General features: G+C 32.8%; 1 long non-coding RNA gene across 1 annotated transcript; it reads right to left on the reverse strand.

Moving 5' to 3' along the window:
- Positions 1-6,088: 6,088 nt before the first annotated feature.
- Positions 6,089-11,613, reverse strand: LOC127858201 (uncharacterized). Its single transcript, XR_008038808.1, has 6 exons — positions 11,482-11,613; positions 9,733-9,860; positions 9,207-9,322; positions 8,924-9,004; positions 8,490-8,570; positions 6,089-8,101 (listed from the first exon to the last, which is right to left on the reverse strand). It is a non-coding gene; the product is annotated as an uncharacterized LOC127858201 (long non-coding RNA).
- Between the last annotated feature and the right edge of the window lie 1,182 nt (positions 11,614-12,795).

The following is a 12,795-nucleotide window of genomic DNA, read 5'->3' on the forward strand; positions in this document are numbered from 1 at the left end:
ATGTGTCGTCCATGAACTATGAACGATTACGTGACAAGTGTATTTCTCTATAAACAACAAGTTCAAACTTCGAAATATTATTTATATATGAATCATTATCAATATAAATCAAGTAATTTTTAATTTGATTAGTACCTGTGCATATACATGCAAATGGAATTAATCCAAATACAAAGAAGGCTCCACTCTCTTTGGTATACATGCTTAAAATAGCAACTGTTACTTAAGCGAATTGTTATTTGAGCAAATGCGTTATTTGAAGTGAAATTGCACATAGTAAATAACGGGTATAAAACTTCCTTCTAGAAATCTGAAGCATAACGTACAAGAAAATGGATTGTTTCAAGAGAAACATGAGGTCTATCTAAAGTGAGTTATTGCTTGACGTTCTCCAAGATACTTGTATTATGAACATCTCCGAAATCGTCTACAAATAACCGATTAACAACACACAAATAAGCATATTGTATGGCTTATCGACACTTAAAATAAGCCTTTATGTATTATTTGACTCATTGACTTGCTTTTCAGAGTTGTATGGTTTAACGAGAGCAGATATCTTATTCCCTGAGAGTTGGCGAAAGTAACGTTATTATTATGCGAATATATATATAATCTTATATTTTACCTATTTTAATATCGTAGTTATTTGTTGTCCGAATACATCTCGCGTGCAATTTAAGTTTGAGTTTGAAACACACAAGTCCTACTGTCAAATATAATTGTACAAATTCATTCCTGTGTAAACTATGTCATTTAGTTAAAAATATCAGCCTTCTGATAAGTTAACTGTCAAACTATATTTAGGCATTATAAAGGGTAACAAGGCTGACGAGAGCACTTGTGAGGCAAACAATATAGTAAAAGACATTACAACACATATACCTGTAGATCAGGCAGAAATCATTTTACACACCATTATATTTGGACTATATTAGCCGAATGTATATTTTCATGTAAGCGGTAAATATAAATTTTAGTATCAGCCTAACCTGATGAAAGATAAAACTACACGTTCTTCACCATAAGGCCAATATTTTTAGTCACCCGATTGTTCTCAATGTGCATGGCATGATTATGCGATAGATGGTTTTGATAAGATATATTCTATAGTTTATAAAGTTTTCTTTAACTAACAATTCAAATAATTAGAACTCGGGTATGCAATTCAAAAATCCGTAGCAATGTTAAAGTAAGATGTAGTTAATAACAAATACCAACTGCTTAAGTGTTGGCCAATCTTATGCTGACTGACAAAGTAACATTGAATGGTCAATATCTTAAGCCGCTTATGCATAAATCAACACAGATAACTAAGAAGTAAACGAAATCGCATGAACAATCAAACACGTTTTTTCATTCTAAAGTGCATTAATATATATTTGATTTCTTTAATAAAGTTATATATGCTCTCTTTATAAACTATATTTAAATGTTGCTTGATTAGTAATCACATTTGCTCTCTTTTATTTTATTTATTAAAAAAAAACGATACTTTCATGTTGCTTTACTAGTAAACCAATTTCATGAAGTTAGAATAATTATTGGTAGGAAAGTGAATACTGCATTTGTTTGTTTTTTACAATATCATGAAATGCATAACATTAATGTTATTAAAGTGGTTATGGTGTGATCGTTAACATACATGTTGTATTATAACCAAAAAAAGTATTCATATATTAAAATATTGATAGCGGAAGCTAAATAATGTCAACGTGAGATTCAAATCCAATGACAGTTCAAAGAGTTGCTCATCATATATGTTGAAAGCACTCAAACACATTTTAAAAGCTTCTAAACATCCTGTTTAAGAAAAATGTTTGCCTCATTCAAATCATAACGTTGTAAAAAGAATGGTATAATTACAACGTTCAATTGTTTTAGTTTGGCGTGATAATGTATATTGTGCGAAATGTGCTTCTATATACACATTATTTTATTCCTCAATAAACGCTACTAATAACCTAATACTACGAACAAACAAGGTTTAGTATTTATACTATCATAAACAATATGAATAAAGTATATTTAATAAATCTATATGATTTATATTATATACATTATACAGATATGCATTATCTGTATTATTTCTTAATACAGATATAGACGATATGTGGTTGCTTTCGATGTAATACCGTAAAACTATTTTCTTAGTACAGGCAGACAATTCGTATGCAACTTCATTACTCTTGAAAGATTGAATCACAAAGCATACTCATTTATTTATAAATATGTCTCGTACCTGAACTAAATACCATTTACGCAATTGACTTTCTTTGTGTTCGGTTCTCTCTCATGCAAAGTATGTGGGGTAAGTTCTCTTATATGCTCAACGTACAATTTGTTAGTCTCAAAGGCGATACATGCATTCGCTGTCCGTTTCTAAAGTTCTAAAAATACGCAGTCTCCAAAAGTTATAGTTTGTAAAAAAGGTCCAAAGCATGTAAAAGCTGAAATAAATCAAATACCGTGGTGCATACAATTATATTCTGGTTTTCAAACTGCGGCGATTGCCGGAGTCTACAGAATGATGCAAAGCAAAAGCATGAACCGCTTTTGAGCGTAAGTTTAGTTAGCTCCCCTGTTTCAAGTGTTTGTTTACATATCATTTGATCAGGGGGATGATACCTTTAAACGTGGGAAACAACTGATCACAAATCAAAACAAGCGTACTACCAGTGGACTGGTTTCCAGGTTTATTCAAATTATATGGTTCATACATCCGTTTCCGCATCATGTGTACGCCAATTCATTGTCTAATAAAACATGCAATGTCAATTACTCGTCGCTTTTTAGTTACCTGACCTACACACATCTAAAACATGACAAACACGTTTTCTACTAAAAGTCTTATGTCTGACAATTACACAATAAATGTATTATTAACATGTTCCGTTAAGAATGTTTAGAAGCACACATATAATGTTTCGCCTTTGAGATGGACATTTCACTGTGACCTACACACTTTATTTCACTGCCTTAAATATCATCGAGCAGCACAAACCACAGAGATTGTTGAAAAACATTTTTAATTTTTAAAATTCCTCATAAAATTTGAGTTACTTGTCCACAGTAAAAGTACATTTGTATGAAGTTCAGGAATGACAATTGTATCCTAAATAAACATAAAGTTAACATATCCATGTCAGAAAAAAACACGGATGCACAAGTTCAAAGGGTTACGGCTATGTTATCAAGGTATATTAACTACATCCTTTACTAGCTGTTGAGTTTCACTCGCGTAAAATAATAAGACATAAGAACGCCCGAGCGAAACAAACGGGTTAGAAAAGCTTCAGTTCAGAGAACATACAAGCCGAATACTACAGCTACTATTATAACTATTATTTTACCTACAAATTTTACATTAGTAGGTTCAGTTGGACTTTCAACCCGAGTGGCTAATACGTGATAATTGAATGCCTGTGTAACACAACACGCATTCGTTTAGACTTGTGCACTGTATTTACGTGAACTCACACACAATCATGAACGGGTTACATACTTTCTTCTAGTTATAAGTCCTCTAGTCTTCTAATTCAACGCGAAAGCCATTTTCTTTAGGACACGCCGAAACCCAAAAAGCACTTCTTTCTTTGATGTTATGGCATAACCCATTCTACTTAGCCTACTGTAACGCATAGATTCTGCCACTTATTTAAACCACAGCGCTCGCCCAGAATTGATATTCCTGGACCTCGTAGAACATCCGAGTAAGTAACTCTCCTACGCAATTCTACATGTTCCACTCTCCCTTCAATTAAATTTATTGCGATGCTTGCCAGATTTGTGTTAAAGTGCTCTCGAGTCCCACGACATTGTAATCCAATTAAAATCACATTCTTATGAAATATTTGTAATATTTTAACTTATTTAATAATTTTAATTAATCATAATTAATAAAGTTTTAATTAATTTCAATTAACACAATTTTATAATTACTATTGCATATTGTTTAAAATAACTAGTGCATATTGTTTAAAATAACTATTGCATATTGTTTAAAATAACTATTGCATATTGTTTAAAATAACTATTGCATATTGTTTAGAATAACTTTTATATATTGTTAGAAATACTTAAGGAATTAAGAAATTCATTAAGCCCAGTTTTTACAAAACCGTATCGGTACACTTTTTGTGCCAGGTGAGCTACAAACTCTATCATATTGAAAAATTACCTTGATGTACTATAAGAAAACAGCTTAGCTAAGAGAAAGAGTAGCACATTCTAATCTAAATTGTTTACCCAATCAAGAACGCAAACGTAAGCAGTGGAAGTTTCCAGAAAGTTCCATGACTAAGGGTTAACAGCTTTGACCCGAACAAATATAAAAAGTAGGTGAATCAACGTACCACGTTAGACCACGTAGGATCACGTGAGAAACGTATTTGGAAAAGTCTGATCAAATTTCAGAAAGTAGCCACCGTAAGAATATTTAAGAAAACGCTTTGCGCGACTTGAGAACAATGTTTTTGGATATATTACAGGTGAGCTGTTGCTACTTATTTATTTTCAAACCTAAATTATTGTTTGCTGCAAATATATATATTCATACTTAAATTATTGTTTACTACTTTAAGTTGTTTGACTGCATAATATCCAAATAAATATATATTGTGTATTTATGATAATTGCTATTTTATAAGTATCATATTAGTAAAACAAATAGTACCGTTTTCTCATAAATAAATAATTTCTTTATTCTAGAAATTGATAAAATAATGTTAACGCTTGAAAACTGTTAGTGAAATTGAATATTATTCTGTGTGATTTATTAATATATAATAAGAATCAATATCGTTGCATATGTACGTATATATTATAAATGATATTTATGCATGCGAATATTTATCTTGTTTTAATAAATTAACACAATGTTTTCAGATATATTACAGAGATAAAAATGGGTTGTTTATTTAATCGACTTCTTTAATTATTTACATCTATTATGGATCAAAGAATATTAGCGCTTAACGCTTATTCGCATAGGTCGAAAAATGGTAGCATTTAATGCTAATTGAAAATGAAATACGATAGAAATAACATTCACTAAGACCGCAATGGACAGAATAATTAATTATTAAGAACTAGATAAATTATCGTACGTAAATGAAGATCCCGTTACCACTTACATTAAATGGGAATACTGAAAACCTCAAGGAACATTTAAATATATACATAGAGTAAAAGTACGTACGATATCATCCCGTTGAAACTTACATCGTCACGGCAGGGACTTCAGATCGCTAAGAACACCGATAATCTTTCAAATGGTCTGAATAGAATGCCTCGAAGACAGAATCCTGGGTAATTGACCGTACCAGTTTTAAAGAACATTTTTTTGTTTAAAGGCACGATTGCCGCTTTTCACGGGGAACAGCCATACCGTGATGAAATTACCCGAAGTTCTCCTGGAAATCTTTGTAATATAAACTATCCCAGCCTTGACATTTTAATACCAAACATCTAAGAAATAAATTGTTTTGTTAAATAATAAATACACATCAATTGTTTGTCATGGAGTAACGTATGATATGATAATTGGTTGTTTCGTGAGAAACATGACGAGCTTACTGTGATACTGTATGATCGGTTCGATGCACATATATATATATATATAAGATGATACCGTGCAATATACATTTATATGACATTTTTATATATTCTATTAAGTTAACGATGTATTCAAGTTCCGTAGAAGAATTTTCCTACGATATCATCTCAAAACGTCACAATTTTGAAAAAAAAATATGTATATGGAAAACATATAAACGCTAAACATCACATCATATCTGGGCGAAATAAAACAATGTTAGATAAACTGAATGGGTTTATCGTTTCGTTTAATTCATATCTACAGTCATCATACGCAAATACTTCTTTACGGAACAGAGGAAATTTGTGTACAGAATGCAGTATCACAAATCGTCTCATCAAGATTTATAATAATTGAAAATAATAAGGCCTTACAAGTTTTAACAAGCATTCTCTTCACTTTCAACTAATGACGGAGTTATTGACCGAAAATGATCCAGTTTCGAACTTGGCGATAGCATTTGGGCAAATGATCAGTCCAACAATAATGAAGATTGGGAATACATTTTATTTTGAGATTGTAAATGACGACAAGATTATAATACAAAACAAATCTTCTACAATTAATATGTTTTTTTAAACTTCAGACGGTCATAGTTGCATGTACTTTAAATTCATTGCGGTAGTGACAAACCACAAGACCAAGGTAAGCAAAAAATTACTCCACTGCATTCAAAGGACTTGAACACAAAACGTATGTTTAGTACGTTGCTTTCGATGTACCAGTGTTGCGTGATTAAGGCATGACACTGCAAACAATAATTTACAAAACATAACATTATAGAAGATGGAAAAGTTGCAACAATAAAAGTAAAGACTTGTTCAATCAAATATTATACACAAATCATTCGCTGTTGAAGAATAAAGCAACTTTATGTCATTAAGGAGGATTCTGGTAACTGAAAGTCGGTCGCGCTTTCCTCGATAAAACTTGGAGCTGGGGCGCCAGGTTACGTCCAAATGGGTCCATTTCTTGCTAGGGTGATCATGCGATAACTGCTTGATTGCATCCTCATCAATGGTCTATCGTTGCCTTGAACGTTCTGATCAAAAGAACACTAAAGATCTAACCCGGGACCTTTTTGATCAAAATTTGTGTCGGCCCAAACCAATTATCTAACTCTGGACTTTGTTAAAAACAGGTGTTGGTCCCCAACCATGATCTAACCAGGGACCTTTTGATCAACAGCTGTAACTTCACACCAAAGATCTTACCCGGACCTTGTGATCGAAATGTGTAGGACCAAACCATTTATCTAACTTTTGACATTGTTATCAAAATGTGTTGGTCAAAACCAATGTTCTAACCCTGGACTTTGTTAAAAACAGGTGCAGGTCCACACCAAGTATCTAACCCGGGACATTTTGATCAAAATATGTGGTACCATCCAATGAACTAATCCTGGACATTTTGATCACAATGTGGAAGTAACACCAAAGATAGAACTCTTAACATAATGATCAAAAGTCTACGACAATTATAGACTCTGTGATCTTTTGATCAAAAGGTGTAAGCCGATCTTAATGCCCCAGGACCTTTCAATAAAATGTGAACGTCCACATCAATGATAGACCCCTGGACCATTTGATAAAAAGGTGTAAGTCCTACTACAATATAGTATTCTACATTTACGCATTTTACTTAAACTGTTATACGAATTAATTTAATCAAATATTGTAATACACCATACGCCAAATTTGATATAAACAAATCAGCAAAAAGTCAGAAACAGTAAAACACTACGTTGGCATCGAGCTCATGATTTAAGAGCCATTCTAAGAAGTGACAGTTAACATCACTTTTAGTAACTGTGATATCATGTCTGATAAATAACCATATCCAATGTATATATGATAAAGAATGCTCAAAATGATGACTTTAAAATGTTAACATAAAAAAGGTCAAACCAACGGTTGCTATATTATGAGCGATTATTATGTCTGAATGTATCATCTAATTCTGTATTGTATAAAGAGAGGTGTGTCCGTTCTTCTATCCTATTATTAGTTTTGTCAAATGCATTTTTTTATAAAGGTGCCTCTTTGGGGCCACAGTAAATTATATAGTCTATTTAAATATATACAATGCTTAACTTCAGCGATATATTAGCTTTATTTTCTTCAAACTTTGAAGTTTCCAGTTTATGTTTAAAGGCGTCTAATTCTAACCTATGTTAATTAATCTTTGTTCACCGACACAACTATGAACACAATAATACGAATATTGTGTTTTGTCTCGGCAAGTCATTTTACTATGTACAAAACAGACAAACTGGTCAGTAATGTTCATTTAAGCATCGTTAGTCCTATATTCATTCAAAATTAATGATACACGAAACTGTATTCCTCTCAAAAATAAATTCATATCATCATACACATATGTAACGGAAACAATTTCATTTAACTGAAACTTCTGCGTTTCTTGCATGCATGATTTTTTTTTTCAATCCGGAGGTGTGGTCTATGATAAGTTCCTAATTCACTGTGCTTTCTCTTCAGGGCACTGAAATGTGAATGATTGAAATCATTGTTCGTGCTTGCATCAAGAACATCCCAACGACAACGCAATGATATTCAATTTACTGGCAAGATTACAAAGCAAATATCGTTTAAAAAGATTAATTGAATAGCTTGGTGTATGGTGTTTTATATGCATAACGCAGACATATATACTCTGTTTTATGGTTAAATGTCACGAATTACATTTTGGATTTTCGTTTGGATGCGATTGAACTGTTTTTTACCAAAGCTCTGTCTACATAAATAGCGATACAATTGCTTGTGTATTTACAGAAAATTATATTGAAATGGTAAATAATATTACGAATGTAAAACATATAAAATATTATTATATTTGTTCAATATATAACGTCTCTATTATTATTACTAACATTAATAGGTTTCCACTCGTTCGTACTGTTCCTCAGTGGCTAAATTTGGCGACAACTTTTCGTACGTGGCAGCGTTTGTTTCTGTAACGGATAAAAAAGAAATCGTGTAATTTGGCGGTATTGATATACGTCCAAATCCTATTGTACAACATCCGCATGTAGTACTGTCTTGGGATTTACTCTGGTATTCTGTCCGAATGTATTTCTCAAATAATAAAGATGTGTATCTACTCACTTGTATATGATCTGTTTTTATTTAAAACTTCTAGCATGCAAACTAAATACCATTGAATATTGACCTAGAATACAACAAAACTTCTGTTACTGAAAGGTTGATTAATAATAAATCAACCATTCAGTAATGTTTCCATGCACATTAATGTATTTCTGTAATGTATGTATTTCTTGATATGATACTTCATACTACTACTTACTTTGGTTTATTTGCAGCCTTTCGTATTTTTCAACTTTATTTAAGGCTGTTGGAATTTGTTTGCATGCAGAAGACGTTGGCGCTGAAAGTATTCGAGCAAAGAATGGATACCACAAATCATATCTTGGCTTAACTGAGATAAATATACCTTCTTGCAAGATAAAGATCTTTAAAGATAAAGTTTAATATTTGGTCTAGATCAACAAGTTTATAACCTGTAACTTAACTCGCTGACAATTATTTCTACAAGTTCACAATTATTTTTAACGCAACACAACACCTACGAATTGTTATTGTCAGTTTGTCATAGTGGCTTGTTGCTTTTGTTGTTGGTGACAATGCATCGTAGGCAGAACCAGCCGTTCCTTGATGTGTTTCCATTTTATTCGATGAAGATGTTCTTGAAAAATAAAAGGTGATACAATAGCGTTTTATGGGCTTAAATAATACTCGGTAAAAGTACATGTACATCGACATAGGTTATATACTGAATAAATGAATACTGAAACAGAAATCAGAAGGCGAGTAACGTTCCTCAACATCCGTATATCACGATCAATGCAAATCATCGGGTGTAAACCAGTTTAATGACCCGCCAAACATTACACAAAGCCAAAAATAAATCACTTAAAAAGACATTACACACTTAAAGATACAAAACAGAAAAACATTAATCTGCACAATTAAAACTGATTCCGATCTTCAGACGGCAAAAAATTAAAACACATTGGATGAGCAATTGAAATTTTCCATAAACAACGTAGCAGTTCTATTGATTATATTGATAAGAGTAAATTTTGATATACTTACTGACGTCTTCTGTGTCTCAAGCAAAATACCGTGACTACACTACAAACAACCGCCCGCCGCAATGGCTGCTAATATGATGCCTGCAAGCTCCCCAAGAAAAAGTTCAATAGTCGTCTTTTCCTCTGCAACTGGAAGTAAGATACGTATCATAGACAACATGTTTGGCTGTCGATAGATCGATCGATCGATCGATCGAGAGCGAGAGATGAGAGTCAGAGATAAGAGAGAGAGAGAGAGAGAGAAATAGAGAGAAAGAGAGTGAGAGACAGAGAAGAGAGAGAAAGAGAGAAGAAGAGAGACGAGAGATAGAGAGAGGAAAGAGACTAGAGAGAAAGAGAGAAGAGAGAATGTAGAGAAGAGAGAGAGAGAGATAGATAGAGAGAACAGCACACAACAGACAGACAGACACGACAACAGAACAGACATAACACAGAAACAGAGAGATACAAGAGCGACTAACAGAGAACAGAGAGAGATCAGACAGAAAGATAGAGATAGAGATAGAGATCAGAAGAGAGATGAGAGAGAGACAACAAGATCACAGATATCAGCTTATATCATAGATAGAACATGTAATCTACGAGAGGATATATCCGATTACTAGAGAGAGAGAGAGAGAGACAGACAGACAGACAGACAGACAGACAGACAGACAGACAGACAGAGACAGAAACAGAGAGACAGAGAGAGACAGAGAGAGACAGAGAGCGACAGAGACAGAGACAGAGAGACAGAGAGACAGTGAGACAGAGAGACAGAGAGGGGGGGGGGAGAGAGACAAACTAAAAAGAAAACGAACCAATACAGGTGGTCATTATTGTTGTTCACTACATACAGTGTTACACATTTAAGTAAGGCAAACGATAACCTAGAAATATCCATTATTGATAAAATCGGAGAGCAATCTGCGGAAAGCATATATGTTGCGCACACATTTATATAATAATAAGATACAAGGTCCTTATGGTAACTATACAACTGTCATTTATATAGACAAACTACTTTAAAGAAATGCGTCTTACACAAAAACTTGGTGTGCTTTTATCTGAAAATGAGAAGTAAAGTCGAACAGTGTTCTTACAAGTATGTTCTTTAAAGTACTGCAGTAGTTTACACTGATATTTTCGGACATATATAGTTAAATTTTTTACAATAAACCGATTATTTAATGAATGTGTTGTTATTGTTTATAAATCATTGTGTTTTTTTTAATGTGACTATGTCCTTTAATACATAGATAAGTGTATGCATAAAGTAAGCGTTTTAATTTACCACCTGTGCACATCGTTCCGTAATAACAGGGTTCACAATCATATGATTGCATGTAGTTAAATTTACTCACCAAAATGCAGACATTACCAAATGAAACGGTTCTTTATACAAACGTGCTCTTAATATGAACCTAAATATGGCATAGTCAATCGTTTATAGGTCTCCGCGGCGTTATGGATATAGTGTCTTACTAACTACTGGGAGGTCATGAATTCCGTCTTTATGTGGGGTGGCATTAATATTTATTCTTCCTCGCACACGCGAAGAAAAATACCTTTACACATTTTACATGATATATGGTCAACGTCATTTAAAAATGGACATGCATATATCAAGCTAAAATCGATTGTTTTTGGAGAACAGAAAACTCTAAAACATTTATAAACATTTATAAATGTAGCGTATTTCCAACATTCTTTTTTCATTTATATGAATCATAATTATTATAACTCTCTGAATAGTTCATACGAGTAATACCTGCGCATACATATGCATGTAGAATAAATCCAAATACAAATAAATCCCTCCTTTCTTTTGTATACATGCTTATATAATCAACTGTTACTTTGGCGAATTGTTAATCGACTAAATGCGTGTAGTGAAGTGAACTCTAACATCGAAAAGTATGTGTTTAAAACTTCCTTGTACATCTAAATGTGTTTAAAACTTCCTTTTACATCTTAAGTGTAGCATGAGATGACCGGCCATGACAATGGATTGTTTCCGGAGAAACAGGAAGACCAAAGATATCTGAATTAAACACATGTGTGACGTTCTTCTAGTAACTAAAATAATAAACACCTCCAGATTCTACAATTTTTAACAGATAATCAGCATAAACATAAATATATCGTATGTTTGAATGAAGGTTTGTTGAAAAATAAAATAATGATCTGTGTGTTGTTTTATACATAGAGTTGCTATTGCGAGTTGAATGTTATAACGAGAGGAGATTTTCTTCTCTCAGAACATTGCACAAGTCAAGTTAGAGTTCTGAGCAAAGAGGCATACAAGTTCACTGTTACACCTCGTGTGCATTTTTATTTTGAGGCAAAGCAACACATGTAGTTTTGTCCAAAATACTTTAACGAATTAATACTTGTATAAACGGTAAAGTAAAGTTCAGAAAATGAGCGTTCTGACTAGGTCACAAACAAAAATTACATTAATGTAAATGGTGTTACCATTAACAGTTTTACCTTTTAACAACGAAACCTTCATACAACGTTTTCGTTATTAAGAAAAAACTGTGGCACCCTGACACCACGACCGCACGATATTTGAAAATAACTAAACTAGCCATCGTCAATCGAGTAATACATTATTTAAGAAATGTACATTTTTTCAACAATTAATGAATAATTGTGTTTAACAAGTTTATTATCACAATCAGTTATCGCATATTCATGCCTTGTATATTGAATACAATTGTGTGATTAAAAAAATTTCCCTCATGGTGGAGAATATGAAGTTTCATGACTCCGATACTCAATTTTCTATAATACGCTTATATAGAAATATTTATCCTGCCTCCGTTGCAAACATTGACCTTATACAGCAGGGACAAATAAACTAGTTGAACTCCGGCAGTACCTCGCGTGACCACGATCTAATCGTAAGTACGTTTTCCTACGCGCAGATTAACATGTTCTAATATTTGCCCTAAAAAAGATGTACATGCGAAGTTCCTGCGAAATGTTTTGTAAAAAAATGATAGCAAAAGTAATAAATGGGTATTAAATTTGCGGAAACATGTTAATGAAGTAATCGATTCCGCCTTTAAATGTATTT

The sequence above is a fragment of the Dreissena polymorpha genome, chromosome 14, assembly GCF_020536995.1.
Source record: "Dreissena polymorpha isolate Duluth1 chromosome 14, UMN_Dpol_1.0, whole genome shotgun sequence".
Classification (NCBI taxonomy): Eukaryota; Metazoa; Mollusca; class Bivalvia; order Myida; family Dreissenidae; genus Dreissena; species Dreissena polymorpha.